Source organism: Periplaneta americana, chromosome 4 (assembly GCF_040183065.1).
Source record: "Periplaneta americana isolate PAMFEO1 chromosome 4, P.americana_PAMFEO1_priV1, whole genome shotgun sequence".
Classification (NCBI taxonomy): domain Eukaryota; kingdom Metazoa; phylum Arthropoda; class Insecta; order Blattodea; family Blattidae; genus Periplaneta; species Periplaneta americana.
In genome coordinates this window covers 144792115-144813667 of record NC_091120.1, presented here as the reverse complement: position 1 = coordinate 144813667, position 21553 = coordinate 144792115, and the positions used below count along the sequence as shown (strand labels likewise).

General features: G+C 36.9%; 1 long non-coding RNA gene across 1 annotated transcript; it reads right to left on the bottom strand.

Annotated features, from left to right (window-relative positions):
* Positions 1–740: 740 nt before the first annotated feature.
* LOC138698257 (uncharacterized) lies at positions 741–17384 on the bottom strand. The gene is made up of 2 exons (XR_011331798.1): positions 17321–17384; positions 741–6771 (listed from the first exon to the last, which is right to left on the bottom strand). It is a non-coding gene; the product is annotated as an uncharacterized lncRNA (long non-coding RNA).
* Positions 17385–21553: the final 4169 nt, after the last annotated feature.

Sequence of the window (21553 nt, the reverse complement as noted above, 5' to 3'; positions counted from 1 at the left end):
AGCTGAGCAGTAAGTTCTCTGCTACACCTTTGGTCAGTTCAGACGATGAAGACGATGAAAACAATTCTTATGATTTCAACTCAAGTACAACAGATTTTGAAACGCAAAAAGAAAAAAAAATCTTGTCTACTGTGGAGTATGAGCTCATACAATTCTTCAATGGCAATACACTCTAAAGAATTACCAATAGTGAAACATGCTAAAGTATAATACAAGTTTGTGTTCCTCTGCGCCTGTAGAAAGACTGTTCTTTTTGCAGGATTTATTCATTGACCAGCAAGGGGATCCTTATCTGATGAACGTTTTGAAGAACTGCTTTTTTTTTAAGGGAGCAGTAATTATTCATATGTAGCATAATTTCATGCTGATTGGGAAAAGGAAGAATGTTCAGTTAAAGTGCTTATATAAAATTTCGAGATAAAAATACATTTAATGTGACTACAATATATTAGATTTTCAGTAATATTCTTATTTCTTTATATAGAGTATTGAGTATTTGAATTACAAATGTATTTTGGTTAGTTTTTTAAAAGTATTTTGTATTTGTATTTAAAATACTACTCTTTGAAGTATTTTGTATTTGTATTTGAAATACTTGGATGTCAGTATTTTGCCGAGCCCTGCTTGAAAGGATAGGGTATGTGTATGTGCTACTTGAAATGACAGTACCTGTAAGTGTACAGCACTAATGGGGTATGATAGGATAGGATAGCGATCAGACATCCATAAACGACACATCATCATGCTACTCGTATTTATTACGCTAGTTAGAATACATTATAGTACACATGTCCATTCTAATGACCGATAGTATGTTCATATCCATTCCGCAAAGCGGTCTACTCACAACTGAATTATTCATTACTAGAGCCCGGTTTTTCATAAGGTTCAACGCGGACTATCGATTAAGGGACAGATTCCTCTAAAAAGACTAAAATACCGCCAAATTCTTTAAGTTTCAAGACCATATATTGAGTATATATAATATAGGTGAATATAGATTTAATATAATTAAAGGGCACTATCAAACCTTAAAACAAGCACACTTATATGACAAAACACACACAATAAAGCTAACAAAATAGTAAAAATATGCACTATCCAAATTGAGTTCTACATTATGTTACACTCCTCCTATTTTATTTTCAAACAACGTACTACAACTATTATTGTGATGTACCGAAGTACGTATGATATTTCCGTGCAGGAATTCTGCATTATCATACAGTATGATGAATGATGGGTGGAGCGGAGAAAAATTCTCTCCGGCACCGGAGACTGAAAGGATTCAATTCGGCGTCGGAACTGGAATTCGGTATGGCTTAGTGGATAAAGCGTCAGCACGTACAGCTGAAAACCCAGGTTCGAGTCCCGGTGGCGGAGAGAATTTTTCTCCGCTCCACCCACTCTTCATCGTACTACAACTAATTTCTAAAACTTTTCTTTACTTAAAGCTCATATGTTTATCTAAAGCACGTTTTTGAACACAGAAAATGATCTTTCTACATCACAAGAAGTGACAGATGCATACATAACTGACGAAATTTGGGATAAAGTGAGGTCGAATTGTAAGTCTTTTACATTTCTGTATGACAATGACCCCATCAGGAATCGAACCAGCGACCTTCCGACTGTGCAGCATTACGCCTTAATCGCAATGCTGTCGCACGCCCTAAAATACACAAGTAGGCCTATGTCTTTATTACAACAGTCAAAATAAACTGCATCATCGTCCGCCTTCAGAAATTCTTTTCCCTCCATCCACTTTGCCACAACATCTCTTTTTGCAGTTCTAACAGGAGCTGTAGCAACACTTCATAATTCGATACAGAAGTATACTAAATTGCAGTTTGCAAGCATGGTGCTTCTGCCTACCTTTCTTTCAATATTTTGACCTCCGACTTGTAACGAGCGAGAGTATAACAAAGGGACGTTTAGTGGAAAATCCAAATACTAGTTGGCAGGTAGGATGCCTCGAAACCATATTACCGGTAGCTTTCTTTTATTATGTTTTTCAATAGATAAATAACGTGAAAATATCAGATTCTACGAAGCAACATTCATAAACGGCACTATTATGCAAGTTAACATACGTGCACTAAAGCAGCGGTGACCAAAACTCGGACGGCAGTGAGACAGTCTATGAAGTGAGGAGACGGAGGAGAGTGCATGGCATGATAACTACAACCAATGGTTGTTCGTGCTCTAACTTTGAGTCTTCATCAACCCTGCGAATAAAAATAGCAAGCTTTGCTGTATCAGTAATGTCACTACTGTCATCAAGAACCAATAAAATATATATACAAATTTTCTTGCCTTTTTTTTTTTTAATATTTCTCATAAACACAATCAAAAATCTCTTTTGGATATCTAGTCGTGAATTGCGCAGTTTTCAGAATTAATTAACAATTCATTGGACAAATTATTTCAGCCATCTTGATCATTACGCTTTTAAAAAAACTCTCCTTCGCTGGAAGGCTTAAGAGAACGAGCTGTTTCGTTCGCCACTAGATAGCTGGCTTCCTTACATTTATTTATGGCAGCTTTCTCTTCGTGACGATGATTTAAGGCTGATTTCAGTTCTTGGAGTTCAGTTGCTTTTTTCATTACTACACTAGTACGTAATATTCAATAAGTTTCTCTATTATATTATTATTATTATTATTATTATTATTATTATTATTATTATTATTATTATTATTACATCAATAACTAGTAAATAACTGATAATAATCATCAAAAGATTAAAAAAAAATTAAAATGGAGATACAGCGTAGTAATTATTTTATCCTTCATGGGAAGTTGTAGGCCTATATATTCAGGCACGTATATGAGAATTATGGTAACGCTTGCTGATAAATAATAATAATAATAATAATAATAATAATAATAATAATAATAATACCTGTTATGCTTTGTATTCAGGGTAATGGTCTGTAATTTCGCTTCTATAACTACTACTATTGAACCGTTGAGCAAAGCAACATATTATATTTTCTCCGACAGAACAGCATTCTGTTCCTGGTCATAGAGACAGAGGGTTTGTAGAACGACATAGTACCGACACTGCCTACCATCAGTACGTAAGCGAGGCAGAGAGCAATGTACAGGAAAATCCCTTTACCAGTATGAATGTCTTTGATTATACCACAGTCTACGATATACAGTCACGAAGCTTGAGTTTTGAGGGTGCTAGAAACAATAGACTGTGACGGTACTATTTTGCATTGCCTGTAATGAGGCGATATTAGCGATCCAAGTGATGAGCAACTATCTAATGTTTGCATATTTACTACGTATTGGGCTTCGCGACTGTATATACTAGACTGTGATTACACGATGTAATCACGACACCCAGTTTGGTCACCGCTGCACTAAAGCCAGAAAATAGGACATAATATGCAATACAGACGTCTAAATATGTGCTATTAAATATGAAATCTTCAAAATATGCATTAAGCAAGAATTTACTCTAAAAAAAAAGGCCAAAACATGTACATATTTACGGAAATAGTACGGTTATTTGGAATCAAATGTTATGTTTTATTTAACGACGCTCGCAACTGCAGAAGTTATATCAGCGTCGGCGGATGTGCCGGAATTTTGTCCCGCAGGAGTTCTTTTACATGCCAGTAAATCTACTGACATGAGCCTGTCGCATGTAAGCACATTCAAATGCCATCGACCTGGCTCGGGATCGAACCAGCAACCTTGGGCATAGAAGGCCAACTTTGGAATCAATAAGTCATAAAATGAATATTTGCAAAGTTTGAGAAGTGTAACAAGCGTATACAGAGTGTTTCCGGGGCTAGTGTCACAAACTTTCAGGGATGATGAGGAAGGGCACATGAATCAATTTGAGATAAGGAACCCTGGTCCGGAAATGACTGAGTCGAAAGTTACAAGCAAAAATAGTTGTGTGGAAATGAAATAATTTTATTCCTCTGTACACCTTATTTATGTGTATTTATCTGTACATCTTACACATACCGTATCCATCTGACGTTGTTTACGTTGTCTACTTACAGTATTCCATTAAGTGCCCTGTATGAGGGGTGGAGACAGGAAACGACACTAAAGCAATGCAGATAGCATAATGTGTAACGGACATGGTCGGTCCTAATGTGCTCGTTTGTAGACAGCAGTGTAGGTGTACAAGTTGCAGTGCCCAGTTGGTCAGTCCTAGTGAAATGGAGGAGTACACGAGAGCGGAATAAGCAGACCTGATTTTCGAATACGGATGAGCCAGTGGGAACAGTAGACAAGCTCAGAGATTATATCGGGGCAAGTACCTACGTAGGAGACATTCGGCCCATACCATCTTTCCGCGACTGTTCCAAAGTTCAAGGGAAGGAGGGCACAATTCCATTTTCATACAACTATTTTTGCTTATAACTTTCGACTCAGTTATTTCCGGACCAGGGTTCCTTATCTCAAATTCATAGGCCTACATGTGCCCTTCCCTATCATCCTTGAAAATTTGTAACACCAGCCCGGAAAAATCCTGTATAATAACAGACATTTGCACTGTAATCAAGTGATGCGACCATATACTCATACTATAGTCATACAACACACGATATCTCGTGATACCATCTCGTAACTTTGAGAAAAAAAAATAGTTGCCATGACTTGTGTTCCAACATTCGTACTTAGCGGAACTGCATGAAATCTTATCTATACTAATAATAAATCTGTAGCCGAAATTTTTCTGGTAATTTTCGATTTTCCAAAAATAATTGGTCCTAACATATATAATTAACCACCCTGAAACCGAAAATCGCACTTTTGAAATTTTTGTTTGTATATCTGTCTGTATGTTTGTTACCTCTTCACGCGATAATGGCTGAACCGATTTATATGAAAATTGGAATATAAATTAAGTTAGTTGTAACTTAGATTTTAGGCTATATGGCATTCAAAATACTTTATTTGAAATGGGGGTTATAAGGGGGCCTGAATTAAATAAATCGAAATATGTCGCTTATTATTGATTTTTGTGAAAAATGTTACATAACAAAAGTTTCTTTAAAACTGATTTCCGATAAGGTTTATTCTTTACAAAATTTTGATAGGACTGATATTTAATGAGATAAATGAGTTTTAAAATTAAAATAACGCCATCTAAGACAGTGCAATGAATTAAGAATAAATGACTTCGCCTATAAGGGGCCTTGGACAACAACAATCGAAACAGGTGCCTTGGACATCAACAATCGAAAGCTATTAAACACAGCCTACAGAGAATGTTTCTGTGTTTGTATGAAGTAATATCAGAAGCTAAATTAACCGATTTGTATAATTAATTATTATTTCACCATTGGAAAGTGTAGTTTCCCTAGATGGACATAATGCTATAATGTTATTACAGTAACGTCTGAGTAAATCGAGGACAGGTAAGATTAAAATAGCTTCTTATGCACAGAAAATTTGATAGGCTATTTTGTACATTCGTTTTCTGTATTTCTTAAAATAATATTTATGTACACTCATTTTAGTCTCAGAGAATTAACGAACAACGAGAGTGTATTGATTTAGTATGCAGTAATAGTACGTTAGCTTAGCAATCCATTATTTTATAATTCAAATTTTAACTGTGCTCAATTGAATCGTGTTAAAATACATAAAATATATATGCAATAAATGCTATGCAAAAAAATTGGGTAATGAGCGAAGCAGATTATCTTGCACTGTTGTAAAATTTGTTCCCTGGATCAAACGTCCTATTTTAATTATGTAATTACTTTATATTTATTTCTAACAGGTGCAGCGGAGCGCACGGGTACGGCTAGTAATTAAATAAGTTTTATGTCCTATTTCCCTCATTCGCATTTGTCCACTTTCGTAACCGGTAATTTCTGCTTTACGGGAAATCATGTAAACACTTGACGAGAGAGAGATAAGATTATTCAAACACTGGACAGTGAAATAATATTTCTGCATAGTTTATAAATCATCGTTTTTTATTTGCTATCAGCAATGTATATTTCTATGCATACAGGCAAACCTTCGTCACTACTCAGACACTTATTAACGAAGTCTGTATGAAAAACTGCGCATTGCATGTTTTTGAACAATTCATTCGTATCACAATCGCTTTGGAAAGTGACGTGATTACAAGAAGCATTTCCTAAGCCATCTGATGTGTCTAGTGTTACTCTGTACCTGTAGCAATGGGCATTTGCCTCTGACCCTATGTACAGAATACAAAACAACATTATTGTGTCCAATTTTTGGGTGAAAAAGAAGAACATTTCACCCATAGTAAAAATTGCTTGCCACCATTTAACGAAGGTATTGAACTTCGGTAAGTTTATTCTATATTTACCTTCTACTTCTTTAATGGCATTCTTAGAGGAATGAGCACACGATACATGGTTTCTGACATTGTTCAGACAACCTTCCCACCTGCAGTCTTGCACAATGCTAAATGGACACTTGTATGACTTATAAGAACATTCCAAATGGTGTTTTGTGATAAGACCTAAAAGAAATGCTTCCTTACATCCATTGTGTCTATATTTACAAGGATAATTTATTTTTCTAGCTATATTCTCAAGAACTATGCTCCTGACGTTGAGGAATTTTGCTTTGCAGGTTGGACAGTTGTTGAGTTTTGGTTTGCAGTTGTTGCAAATGTTGTGGCCGTTGACGCAAAGGGTGAAGGGTGGCACGGAATACTCAAAGCAGATAGGACACTCCAGCTCTGAGAGGACCTCTCTAGATGTAGTGTCCATGTCGTAGATTACGTGAGGATGAAGTAGATGCTACCTGAAACATAATGACAGATATAATTAAATTGAGTAAAAGTGGTGCACACTAGACCTACTTGTAACAAACTTCCACTGTACTACGGTCTCCGTGGCTTAAATAGAGATACATTTAACTCCTTTTTTTTTTTTTACATATTACGAAGTTAATAGGGCGGCCGGGTAGCTCAGTTGGTAGAGCAGCTGGCTACGGACTGGAAGGTCCGGGGTTCGATCCCAGGTGGTGACAGGATTTTTTTCTCGTTGCCAAACTTTCAGAACGGCCCCGAGGTTCACTCAGCCTCCTATAAAATTGAGTACCGGGTCTTTCCCGGGGGTAAAAGGCGGCCAGAGCGTGGTGCCGACCACACCACCTCATTCTAGTGCCGAGGTCATGGAAAGCATGGGGCTCTACCTCCGTGCCCCCCAAATGCCTTCATGGCATGTTACAAGGATACCTTTACCTTTTTTACCTTTACCTTTTACGAAGTTAATAAGCCACTGGGGGGGGGGGGGAGGATGAAGTATTGACTGTAAACAAATATCAAAGTAGGACGACATTAATGGAATAGATTGTACTCATTTCTGTGAGAGGCTGAGTAAACTCTAGGGCCATAGTACTGTCGAAAGAATCGAATTAATGGAGAAAATCTATTGCCCCATCGAAAATCGAAACCACGGCTTTGTAGCGCAGCGCTTTAATCGCAACGGTATCGCGTGTCTCCCTGTAATGTCTATGAAATAAAATAATAATTGCAAGTATCTCTAAGTTCATACATTCTTATAGGGCCGTATTCATAGACATTCTTAGCACGGGCTTCCGGTGGATGATCAGCGAACTAACGTTTTTCGTATTCATAAACCAGTGTTAGCGATATATGATATGAATCCCGTACAAGTAACCAGTCGATAGCCGGGGCTAGTTTAGCACGCTCGTAGCGCGGACTAACGAAAGTCTATGAATAGCATCCTTAGAGTCTCACACAAAGATTGGGCTTTCGAGATGAATATAATTATGAGAAATAATAATAATCAGACTATGAGGTTGGGCATGCGTCTTGCTCGAAGTATACGTAATATACCTAACAGATCATAGTGCCGCTCTCTCAAATACAATAAAAAACGTTTTTCTTATTAAAATAAAATACAAAGTTATAAAAATCCTAGTGCTACTCATTAATTATGAAAGCGTTTTAAAATAAAATGTTTGATATTGATGAACGAAAAGACTTAATAAGAAGACGAATTAGGAACAATATATAAAATCCTTAAAAAAAATTAATACTGCATTCTAGGCTATCATTGCACCATTCCCAGTGTTGTAGTTGGAAACAAATTTCAGGGGGTATTGTTGAAATTTCCTTTGTCAGACTAGACTATATACGGACTTGTACTGCACTTATTCTCCAAGGTTACTTCTTCGTCTTGAGTAGAGCCCGGATTCTTATGTAATTACATATTGCATTCCTTTATTTGTAGATACTGAAAATGACAAATGTCGGCGATTTGTGGTTCTGATATGGTTATAGTTGAGTTTCATTTTACATATTTTTACATATCTTTAGCAATATTACATATTATATAAAGAATGTTACATTTTTGTACATATCTAGGCAATTATTGAGTTTTCAATTTATTTTATTAAATTCGTTTTATTTTTCAGAGTAAATTATTGATTTTTTCGTATATATATCTGGATATATATCTTAACGTCCCTGTCCCAATTACTCCACCTGTAGGGCCGTCTTTTTTTTCTCACTATAGTACACGATGCTGGTAAAGGAGGACCCAGAACTGACGTTGTTATGTTTTGTTCACAATTCAATTTCTAAAGCTGGCTTAAGACAATAGTTCTTTTATAAATAAAAAACAAACATAAAACTAGGGATTCTAACTCTTTGTCTGTAAAACATAGTCGTTCGGAGTGCCTCGACTCCATACATTTCCATTAATGCTTTCTCAGAATCTGGGATGGTCAGGTGCGCCGGTCATTCAACTAGGTTGCAAATTGAAAGTAAATTATTAGCGAGGGGTTTGGGTCGGGTGTCAGGTAAATCAAAATACCATTATGTATGCCACAGAAAAATATTTTTCTAGGAAATCTCAAGACACAAGAAAAATCATAAATTATTGCAGAGACAAGCTGTATTTGCAAACTGTACAATGGAGTGGAAATGGCAAATGGCTTTCCAGGCTGCATTGTCCCACTTCAACTGACCAGTTAAATTCTGACGACATTTTTGTGAATTCATTGCATTGATAAATAGTGATTTTAAATGACATATTTTACTAATACTACATATTTAATTATATATTTCCTCGATATTTACTACATTTTATGTACATATTTTGCACTTTCATATTACATAAAAATCCGGGGCCTAGTCATGAGTTCATGACGTAGTCTCTTCTGCAGACCTTCCAGATCGCAGCCACAATTGCACATAAGGCAAGGAATTAAACGCTGACACTGGTCGTCCAACACTTTTTAGAAACAAAAGCCTGGAAACTCTTTCACTAGAAGAGTATTCCTTTTCTTAGTGCAGATGCGTTCATTACAGTAATGCTCATTCACATTCTTTAGTTGAAATCGGAATAGAATCTATAATATGTAACTGGACTCTGATTGAGGTTTGGCTGATATCTACATCTATTATCAGGCAGTACATCTCACTTGACGATAGGCCTAAGTGTCAGAAAAGAACAATTGTTTGTATACATCTAAAGTCTGAGTAGTGTAATATGAGCCGTTCGGAGCAAAAGTGGTGTAAGTCAAAATTGGGTAATGAGGTTTAAAGTAAAAATTCTGTAAAATACAGCGCAAAGTAGCAATTAATATGTCCTTCTTGCTACCCACTGACTACTAATAGTTTAAATAAATTGAATATTAATTGCTACTTTGCGCTTTATTTTACAGAATGTTTGCTTTAACTCTCATTACCCATTTTTGACTTACCACTTCTGCTCTGAACGGCTCATATTTTATAGGCATCCAACAAACAAAACTCAGTGCGCAGAAACAAGCGCGCTTGACTGTCTCGCGCAGATGACGTATGCTCCTTTTCCCAGCATGCTCTCCGTCTCCAATCACACCACAGACACTATGCGCATGCGCACGTATTATCTTCTTGTGCTGAACTGAACACGTGTTGCTACAGAGTCAGGGAGTCACATAGCTTTTTATATTAAATATTAATTTAATTTAATTTAAATATTTAAAATTTAAATATGAGGACAGTTCCAGTGAAGATAGATACCGATTGTGACTTAGAAAGAGACGATGTTGACATCTTGTAATGTTACATTCACTTAATTGGTTATTGTTACAGCTGCTCTTTGAGTGCACATGTCCGCAACCGTAGCCGTTACAGCTGTACCAGTAGCCGCTTATTCAAGAACCCGCCTACTGCAGAGGGGTAAGAGGGGTGTAGCATGCGCGGCGCAAGCTGAGTTTTGCTTGTAGGATACCTATACCAGTCAGCGATGTATACAATGGAGGGCGAAAGGAACTGGCCATCCTACCCCATTCATTATCTTCTCGCTTAGTTGCTTCATGTTATGCGAAGTCATCTACACAAGTTTTGAAATTAGCGAATCAATGTAGTAGACTTCTTGAGGCGCCATGGCATGAAGTTAGTGGTAGAAATACCACGGCGGTATGCAAGTTTGAAATTAATAAATCACAAGTACTCCTGAAATGCCAGACCATGGTTTTCGATAAAACAACGAATGGACAAGCGTTTAAGCAAAGGATATGAGATGCCAGGAGCTACTTTTATGCCAGATATCAAAATCAAAATGTTTCCAAATAGCTAACGACCTCCATTTCAAAGTAGGCTATATTAAAGACTAGCTAAGCATAATAATATATTTTCGAGTCTGTATTTTTGTCGGTACGGTAACAGTGAGCTTTTATTTTAGACGGTACGGCGTACCGGCTGGTACCGGCCCAACTACAGCACTGACCATTCCTCCACTTACTATCTATAAAATAATTTTGTTGGTTGGTTGCAAGAAGCCATCATCACGCTCAGCAGAGTTTACCATACTGCATTCTGTTAAGTTGAAGAAAATGTCTGTAAACTTTGCTTTGTGGAAAATCTTGAAAACGTAGGAAAACCCAATACAGGAAAATTACTGACATCCATCACCTGATTAGAAATTCTTGAAACGACGTATGCCTTATCGAAATCCGTTTGAGGGCGATACATTCACAGTTTCCTGTTCTAGAATGTTTACCAGTAAGCGTAATTTAGTCTAAAATGGTGAAAGCCGTTGTAATATGTTTTAAACAATCTTACTTAGGCCTACCGATGTTGTTTATATCTCGTAAGTTGATAATGTCACACTTTGTCTGGTTGCCATATAAATAAAATAAAAGAATACTGTAGTTGTTACTTGCCCCACCTGTCCTGTAAGTAAAATTATTACGAAAGGGACCTTGTTTAGAAAAAATAAGTGTGATAGTGCAATTTGCGCAGTTGTTGAACGTTACTGGAGCAGTACTGTCTATCTTTTTTAACTTCAAGGTGATATTCATTTCTTCTCTAGAAATGGAAAGTACTGCTGTGTCTTCGGAAATTGAGACAAAATTATTTCTAATGTCCAAAATCTTGTAGGCAGATGTAATCTTACCTTTAAGGGAATTCGCAACATATTTCTCTACTACCTGAAAAGATTTTCACCTACCATGTCGTTTGTGAGATAGAATATCAGCTTCAGAATTAACAAATAAAGTAGCAGATGTTTTCCTGATGAAAGAAGGTTCATCTTCTAGATAGAGATATTTCGCAATCTTTGAAGGTACTACAGCCAGACTTAATCCTTACTGGTTGATTAAAACATTTTACATTGCGAATTCCCAAATAGTCGACTGGCATTTACTGTTTTCAGGCCTCAGTTCTATTTTCGTAAAATTGTCAAGAAATAAACTTTTCCATCAAGTTTACGAGTAACAGTTTACGAGTACCGGTAACAGTAAAATATTGACTGATATTTGTCTTGCTATTAGGTACTGTACATTTACAATAACTAAAGAACCACCGTCTCCACTATCATTAATTGTCATTTTACAAACCCCTTCCTGCGATAAGCTTCTGTGAGATCCATGATCATAAGTGTCTTCATCATCTGGGAAATTTCGTCGGTAGCTTCTCTGGAAAAAATCTTGGACATTTAGGACTGATGTCCAACATTTTTCTTCCTTAAGAAACCAAACTATCTTATCGAATTCTGCGATGTTAATACTTTTATTGAACTTTGTTATAGTTTTCAGCTTGGGACATTCAGCCCACAAACTACTTGCAGACTTCAATGTTTTTTAGTTGGTTATTTAACGACGCTGTATCAACTACTGGGATATTTAGCGTCGATGGGATTGATGATAGCGAGATGGTATTTGGCCAGATGAGGCCGAGGATTCGCCATCGATTACCTGACATTCGCCTTACAGTTGGGAAAAACCTCGGAAAAACCCAACCAGACAATAAGCCCAAGCGGGAATCGAACCCACGCCCGAGCGCAACTCCGTATCGGCAGGCAAGCGCCTCAGTCGACTGAGCTACACCGATGGCAGTTGATAACAGCGTCGTTAAATAATCGACAAAAAATTGAGTGGAACCTTAGTACCGAAAAATTTGACGTGGACCTAAATACGTCTTCTATTAAAATTAAAATTGCGTTTCAGGCATTGTGAACTTTCGATATACCTGTACGAGTATTTATGTCAAAAAAGAAGGATCTCCAAATACCTCTGACTTCTGACGTTTAACTATCAAATTTTGAAACGCAATAGACCTGAACGCCCTGAATTAATTAATGAAAAAATGAGGAAGTGGAAGGAGAAACATTTAAAAGGCAACTGATTAAAATCTCGTCCTTGCAAGGGCTCTTGGTACTCATCTTAACCTTAATGTGATCTCCTAGCCTAAAAAACATTTCTCACTTCGTTCACACTCTCCCACTGGAAGGACGTGAGTAACTTTTGCATGAGAAAAAGCTTAAAAAGCCGTTAACTGTCAGAACGTTAGGCCGGGTGCACACAGAATTAGACGCGGCGCGACGGTCGCGAGCAGACACAAGGAGACACGAAGAGACAATATCGAATGACTGCTAGAAGTTCGTCGCGAGGAGACTGTCTGATAGCTGCAGTGTACTGCGCATGCGTTAGTAGTGGCAATGATTGCACGCTTTCAGTTTTCACTATCTACGAATACTATTGTTGTGTAGTGCACATTATACATAATGGAGCTGGATGCAGATAAATTAGGTGATTTAGTACAGGAAAGATACATTCTGTACAATCTTTGAAACAATATCACGAGAATAATGTGATTTCTGAAAATATGTGAAAAATTGCAAATGAGATGAAAACACCGGGTGAATAATAATTTATAATAATAACACTGTGTAACAAATGTTAACATTTTTTTTTTGCGCTGGGCATGTGATATATGTTTTCTATATAATTTGAGCCTCCTGAATACGAATATGACAATAAAAACAGTTGTTGGTTACGGTTTTTGAGAAATTTTGGAATTTATATTTATTCAAAATATTGTTTTATATAATGACAATAAGGCTAAATATTCACTGTTCTGAAGATTACAGTTTTCTTTTTCTGCATTTTCTTTTACACTGGGCATCAGGTACATCACGAGCTACAGTCCAACAATAGTCTGCTAGCATATTAGTACTCCATTGTCCTTGGTATCTTTTTTCCATAGTTGAAATTTCTTGATGGAAGCGCTCATCATGCTCATCACTGAAATCGCACAATTCTCGGGAAAAATAGTCAAGATGTGAGTGAAGGAAGTGAACTTTCAGGGAAATTTTACAACCCCTAGTTTAATACGCCAACAATAAATTTTTCACTAGTTCTTCATAGTTCTCACTACTACAGTTATCCAAAAAATTAATTCAACTTCCTTGAATGCAATTCAGATGGCTGTCTCTTTTCCTTCCAGCAAAGATTCGAAGTGATTGTCCTTCATTATTTCTCTAATTTGTGGTCCATTGAGAACTCCCTCTTTTATGTTTGAATCATTAATAGCAGGAAATGTTCAGGAATACGCGCTGGTCAGAGTCCGCATGGGGGAAGAAATTTTCTCATGAAATTTCGGCCACTGTATGGGACCGGTGCCCACCTAGCATCGTGATGCACTTGGGGAGCTACGATAGGCAGCGAAAGCCAGATATAACGACTGGGGGGATCATCGTGCTAACCACACGATACCTCCGTTCTAGTTGGATGATCGTCCACCTCTGTTTTGGCATGTGGACGTGAGGCCAGCAGCCGGCTGGTCGGTCTGGGCCCTTCACGGGGTGTAGCCCACGGATTATTAATAGCAGGAAATTTTTCCTGGATATTTTTAAATGCTTCAGTTTTATGATTTATCCCTTTAACAAAATTCTTCATTAACCCTAACTTATTGTATAAAAGGGGTAAAATTACTTCGCTTTGAGGTACAAGGGGTTGATGTATAATATTTTTCTTCCTTGGCTCTAGTGATTGTCGTTGTATTTTGTAATGCTTATCTCGAGCGCGAGTCCACACCTGTAGAGTAACGGTCAGCGCGTCTGGCCGCGAAACCAGCTGGCCCGTGTTCGAATCCCGATCGGGGCAAGTTACCTGGTTGAGGATTTTTCCGGGGTTTTCCCTCAACCCAATATGAGCAAATGCTGGGTAACTTTCGGTGCTGGACCCCGGACTCATTTCACCTGCATAATTGCCTTCTTTTCATTCACACGCTAAATCACCTAGATGTTGAAAAAGCGTCGTAAAATAACCCAATAAAATAAAATAAAAGTAAAATATCACGAGCCCGACTGTCCAATTCGTACAGAAAGCAGTAAAATTTTGTGTAGCCTAATTGCATTCCAAAAAGCAATGCTACAACCTTCAAATCCACAAATATAAACCATTCGTACTTAGAATATTATCATTAAAGCACACTTTAAAGAAATACACGTCTTACACAGAATACTAACACCAGAGAAATATCCTGGTAAACTAAAGCGTTTTCATACGGCGAACCTGTTTCTTCCTCTCCAAATGAAACCGAAAAGGGCAATAAAACAATTTCCGCTTCTGGAAGTGGTTTTGACATGGTGATAATATATTGCAAAATATAAACTACAGTAATGTAATTAAAGCTCACCGTGAAAGAAATGCACATCTCAAGTAAAATCAGGTAAACTCAAGTGAATTTATACCGCGAACCTGTTTCACTCCCTCGAAATAGACTCGTAGAAGGGCAATAAAATAATTTCCCTTTCTACAAGTGCTTCTAACATGGTGCCCTACTTATACTAATATTGTTTTCACATAATGGGTCTTCACATTTGTAAAACAAAATACGGTGATTTTTTAAATAAAATGCATAGAAAATTAATTATATTGTGCATCTCGAAAACCCGAAGTGATGGAACATTTTGCTTGTTATTTTTTTAATTCAGGAGGTCGAAATTAGTAAGAATTTGTTAGTTTTATGTCTGGCGCAAAATGACTGTTGATCAGTGTAATTTGTAGTAAGCCTAATTCTCTGCTCTATACTGTCACTCATTATTGATTTAATATATTATTTTTCTTTATTGAGAGTCGTGAAGTAGTCATAAACATAAAAAATGACGTTTGTGCAGTACATTTTAATTTTAAAACTCTTTCAATCGTATAGATTTTTAGGAGCTTGCGTCTTTAGGAAATAATAAGGAAATACAATAGAATTTTTCATATAGACAGTCCTCTATTATTGACGCCATTTTCTAGCCTAGGCCAGTTTTCCAAACTCACACAGCCAGCAAATCAGTTGTCGCGAGCAGACAGTTTTAAGCTGTCGCGAGGCGTTGTAAAGCAAAACGTAGCGTCGCGCCGCGCCGTGTCGCGTCGCGTCTGATTCTGTGTGCACCCGGCCTTAGTTGGCTGGGCAGTTGAGCCAATCGTGTACGATTACTCGTAACAGCAATGACAGCTACTACCGCTGCAGCCTATCTAATAATTAGGTAGAAAATGGAGTGAGACGGACAACATGGAAAACACGAGACACATACACTGGAGTAAGATGGACTGCGTGAAAAATCACGAAACACACTGAACTCACATATAAATCTTGCACTTTTTTAATTGGTTATTTTATGTCGCTTTGTCAACTGGTATGGCTATCCAGCGTCTGAGTGAAATGGTCACAATGTCAGAAAAATGAGTCCAGGATCGAACGCCGAAAGTTACCCAGCATTTCCTCTTAATAGGTTGAGGGAAACCCCCGGAAAAAACTCAACCAGGTAACTTGTGTCAACCAGGGTTTGAACCCGGACCCCTTAAACTTTTCATTGCACTGATTTCCCAGAAATTATTCGATATAGATTATATACGTCAAAATGAATTGAAAACTACTGTAATTGAAACATAATAGCCTACAATACATACTATTACAGACCTTTATTGTGTGACTGTTTAGTACATAGGTTACATTACCCTCACCTTCACCGTTACTGAGCAATTGACAGTTGAATTTGGCGCAGCGCTTGATCTTACACATATTCGGCCTTACACGTTCTCTCGCATAATCCTTCTCGATAGACGTATTTACATAGAACGAAGTTGTAAGTTATTTTTTTTTTTTGTAATATTTCCATATGTGTAGAGATATTATTTTGTCAATTTTGTGTTCTGTGTTGTTTTGGGTGGAAACCCTGTGTTGTTCTGATGTTAAGACACGGTAGCACCATCGTGTGCCTATTAATGTGGGTAAAAAGTCAAATGTACGCGCTTACAAGCAAACATTCTCATGGGGGCAGATGAAAAAATTAAAATTTTTTCTTTCACCATGTTAATAATGTCAAAACGAGTGCTTATACAAATGTTGGCCACTTGACCGCAATTACGAGGCCGTCCAGAAAGTAATTTTCCCAGGAGCCATTTACAGAAGGAAAACATAATTTCATAGGAAGATTTATTGGTACAGATACCGCAATTGTGGAGCTATTTTTCAACATATACCCCACTGGAATTGAGATATTTTTGGGATCTACAGAAAGGTGCAGATAGCTGTCACACACTGGTTCCGATTCCAGGCGGCAGACTTTTAACACACAAGGATACAAAAATTGATTCCATAGTATGACAAATGTCTCAATTCCAGTGGGGAACATTTTGAAAAATAGCGCAACAATTACGGTATCTGTTTGAATAAATCTTTCCATGAAATTGTGCTTGATTTCTGTAAACGGCCCAAGGGAAAATCACTTTCTGGACGGCCTCGTAATTGCGGCCGAGTGGCAAAAATTTGTATAAGCACTTATTTTGACATTATTAACATCGTAGAAGAAAAAAAATCATGTTTTTATCTGCCCCCATGAGAATGTTTGCTTGGTAGAGTAGATGCTTCTAGGGTACGGAATACGTTCATTAAATTTAATTGTATGCTATGAGTATTGCGTGTGAGATAATTTCAAATATTAGAAAATTACACTTACTTAAAGAATGTGTATTCGTTGATAACAAGTTAATCACTTTGTCTTTAACTTGAAAAATAATCTCGCTATTTAACATTCATTCCGCGTGAATTACTTACGCGTTTCGTAGTACGGAATGCCTTCTTGTACACTCAGTACCTGACTGACCACTGAAATGTTTGAGTCATACTCTTACGTAAGTAGGCCTATATAATTATGCAAATACCTGTTTTATCAGCCACTGTACGTCAGAAGCTTTGTGACATTTTCACGTGGTTTTGTAAGGAAATAACGGAATATTTACCGACTAACGTGTAGACAACGGTCATGAAACAAGTTAAATGCTGCAAGCCACGGGCATGGATTATAATCCTACAATATACATCGAATGTCCGTCTAATATTAAGCTCAAGAAACCCCAACGTACAACATATAAATCTGACACACATAAAGATTCGTTCACATATACAGACATTGAACATACCAGACTCGTAGCGTGGCAGACACTATACTATACTACAGGGACATCATTTTATTTTTACTAACATTTTTAATATTAACTTGCCTATACCTCTGGATCAACGCCGTTTGCTTCCCCTTCCACGACTGGAATTCGATGATACTGGCGTAATATACAAACAAATCACTTCACTAGGTATAGGAGGGAAGAAAAGTAGTTCATCCATTTACGTAAACTAGGAAATATTGCGCTTTTGAGTTTAATCATTTTCATTAGGTTTTTGTTTAATCAAAATACAGTACAGTATTAACAATGCGTGTTTTTACTCACGAATTGAGCTGTCCATGCGGACGTATTCATTATGCAGTGTATATTATACTGTCTACAGCACATTAGCGTACAATATGGAGAATGAAGTTAAATTGAAAAATAATCATAATATGGATATTTAAACACATTTTTTAAATGGTGGCCGTTCATTTCGATACAGGCTTCAGTTCTAATTTGCATATTATCGCACTATAGACTATTGTACCTAATTCCAATTACCAGTTTCGTTCTTCGTACTAGTTACTCATGTTGAAATAATTCTGTACCTACTCTATAAAAGAGTACCTTACGTACTGTAAATTCAATCTTCAATTCTGCCCGATCCGAAAAGATAAAATTACTCAGACATACTATCTACTGTCCGTCCAAGTGGTTATTTCGTAGGGTCGTAGAAAGGAGGAAAATCACGTGACAGTTAATTACTTAACGAAGCCCTTTTATTTAAGTTATTTTAAACAGTTGCATAATATTACGCAGACGTCCAATTCCTAACAGAAATTAATGTTCTCAGAAAAGGGCTAAGACAGCCAAGCCACTAGCTGGCGAATAAAAGCTGGTTGGGGAAACCGGGATACGACGTAGGCAAATGGACGACAGTACCTGTGCGAAAATTATTCAATATTGAAAGTTCTTTCGTCACTGGAAAACGCGAACATATTTTTGGAACGTACTGTTTACTATGACCTTAAGGCTACTATGACTGTATATGCGGTGTGGAGGACGGTTAAACTTCGTTAGTAGAAGGGGTGGGAGTGAAGTACATTAAAAAACTCAGGTACAATAAAAATTGAAGTAAAAATAAAATGATGTCCCTGTACATAACGTTTTTAGTCTGTACGTGTCTGTGGGGCTAGACTATACTAGATATGAACGCTTCAATACATAGGCCTAATGCACTAAAGATTATTTGTCGTGTCTGCCACGAAACATGTCTGACACATTCCATGTCTGTAGATGCGAACGGACCTTAAAACTATTTTAACGTATGCGTCCGTCTATTTGTATGTGTAAGTATGGTAATGGTAACTAATTACATTCAATAATGATAATTAATAATAAACAATATTAATAAAAATATAATTAATAATAACACTTATAATAAACACTAATAATAATAATAATAATAATAATGATAATAATAATAATAATAATAATAATAATAATAATAATAATAATAATAATGAGTATCCCAAATTAAATGAAGCACAATCACTTTAAATAAGATTTAATTAAAGTAAATCTAATTTTTATCTTAACTCGAACTAAAACCCACGAGTATGATAATTATGTTCATACATGCACAAGTACCTTTCAGCACTACACTCATTTCTCTGTCAACTCACTTACTGCACTGGAACTACGACACATTTCACTGATACTATCCTGATTTCACTAACACTTAAAAAAACATTTCGCTATTCAAATACTTTGCACTGCCAATATAAACTATAAAACTTCACTGACACAAACACACTTCACTTACACAACACACTTCACACTTCACTGACACAACACATTTCTTCACTGATATAACACTTAAAATAACAAAACAGCAATTACACCCTTTAAGTAGTGTGTATATTATACTACCGTCTATTAGTAAAGTCCTTAAGCTTATTTTTAAATACATTTTTGGTTATTGGTAAATCCTTTAGTAAGTCTGCAGATAAAGCATTCCAGTCCCTGATAGTACGGTTGAGAAAAGAAAACTTTCCAGTGTCCGACCTCTGTCTCCTTTCCCTCAATTTATATGAGTGGTCGTTCCTTGAAGAGTAATTTGGTGGCTGCAACCTATTTTTTATTTCTCTCCAGGCAGGCTCACCTCTGTATGTTTTGAACATTGCGCGTAATCGAATTCGCGTTCTCCTATCCAGTTCGCGTTCTCCTGTCCAATCCGCGTTCTCCTGTCGCCTCAACATTAAGAATTTCAACATTCTTGTTTCGAAGTACCATAATGTCTGAATTTCTTTCCTCAAATTGGAAACCATTTTAGATTAAAAGTGTTTGCATCACTTTTACAAACACGATTTAATTTTTTTTTTTTAGCAATTTGTGCACAGATACAGAAATAAAATTTGGAGCTCCCATATTATGTAAGTTTCGCTTACAGCACACTGCGCATGTGCAGTAAACACGAGCCTCTGCATATATTCTACTTGTGGACAGCCGTGTGAAATTGTTGTCTACATATAGGTGGACTCCCATCAAGACTTACTCCAAATTTTATTTCCGTTTGTGTACATTCTTAGAAATGAACTTTCTGTAACATCAGGCTGAAACTTCTCAGTATCTCTTCGCCACGGCCCCTATATGGTGCCATATCCAATCCGTATATCATACCGTTCCTGGTGATCTGCCTTACTGCACAGAACTTTATCAGTTGTCATATTACATCCTCAGGCAAGCAAGGCAAATGATGTCTCTGATGCACAAATATGAGTCGTTCAGAATCTACCAATCTGGAGGAACACTACCAAGACAGAGATCGATTCGGCGTTTTTCTAAATCTACTTTGAATATTACCTGCGTAACATGTAAAGGTAATCCAAAATAGTAAGTGGAGCGAGACTGTGTCGAAATAAATTTAGCGCTAAACTGGAGAATTTGTTACGGTAGCTTTGAACCGTGCCGTTACGGTTACGACCAAATTTAACTAAATACACTATGTCGCCAACATAAGAACAAGGCGTTCGTCTGTGGCGTCGTTAGAAGGAAAAAATTGGTCTCTCTCTCTCTCTCTCTCTCTCTCTCTCTACCTTCTTCGCTCTGAACTTTACTGGAAGATACTGAGCAACTTCTCCACACCAACTTTAGCCTACCATTGCTCACAACATTGCGAAATTAGCTGAGTTTTCCATACTTTACATACTGGTACTTTACTTTTGGAAACTGTTTTTCTGCTTTTAGAGTTCGTATTACCAGCAAATTTGTAGCCTATTTAAGCTCTTCTTTTCAGTATCTACCTATATAAAGGTAAAGACAACCTACCTGTGTACCAATTAATAAAATAAAAAATTCTAAGTTGGAGGGATTTTATGTGATTTATCCAAAACATTTCACTGCATAAGTCATAAACTGCTGCTAGACAAATTAGATTATTATGAAATTAAAGGCGTTGCACACCATGGTTATTAATAGTGAAATTCCACAATGATCAATATTAAGTTCTCTACTTTTTCTAGTGTTCATAAACGATCTTGTCCCCATAATAAAAGATGTAGGTTATTTATTTATTTATTTGTTTGTTTATTTATTTATTTAATCCCACATATTATTTGCAGACGACACAATTATAGTAATTACAGCCAATAACTCCAACACATTCCAATCTTCAACAGAGCCAATTCTCCTCAAAATATGCAAAGATAAAGGCGAAGGAAGGCGATTGAAGTTGCCCATAGAGATAGGGCTTCAGGCTTTCATGACCTCAACACCGGAATGTGGTGATGTGGTCTGCGCCACGCTTCGATCGTTTTTTGTAACAGAAGACTGAGCTGACCCGGAGACTGTAAAATAATCTCTTCACTACCCAACATTACACCCGGAACCTTCTAGTCCAGTT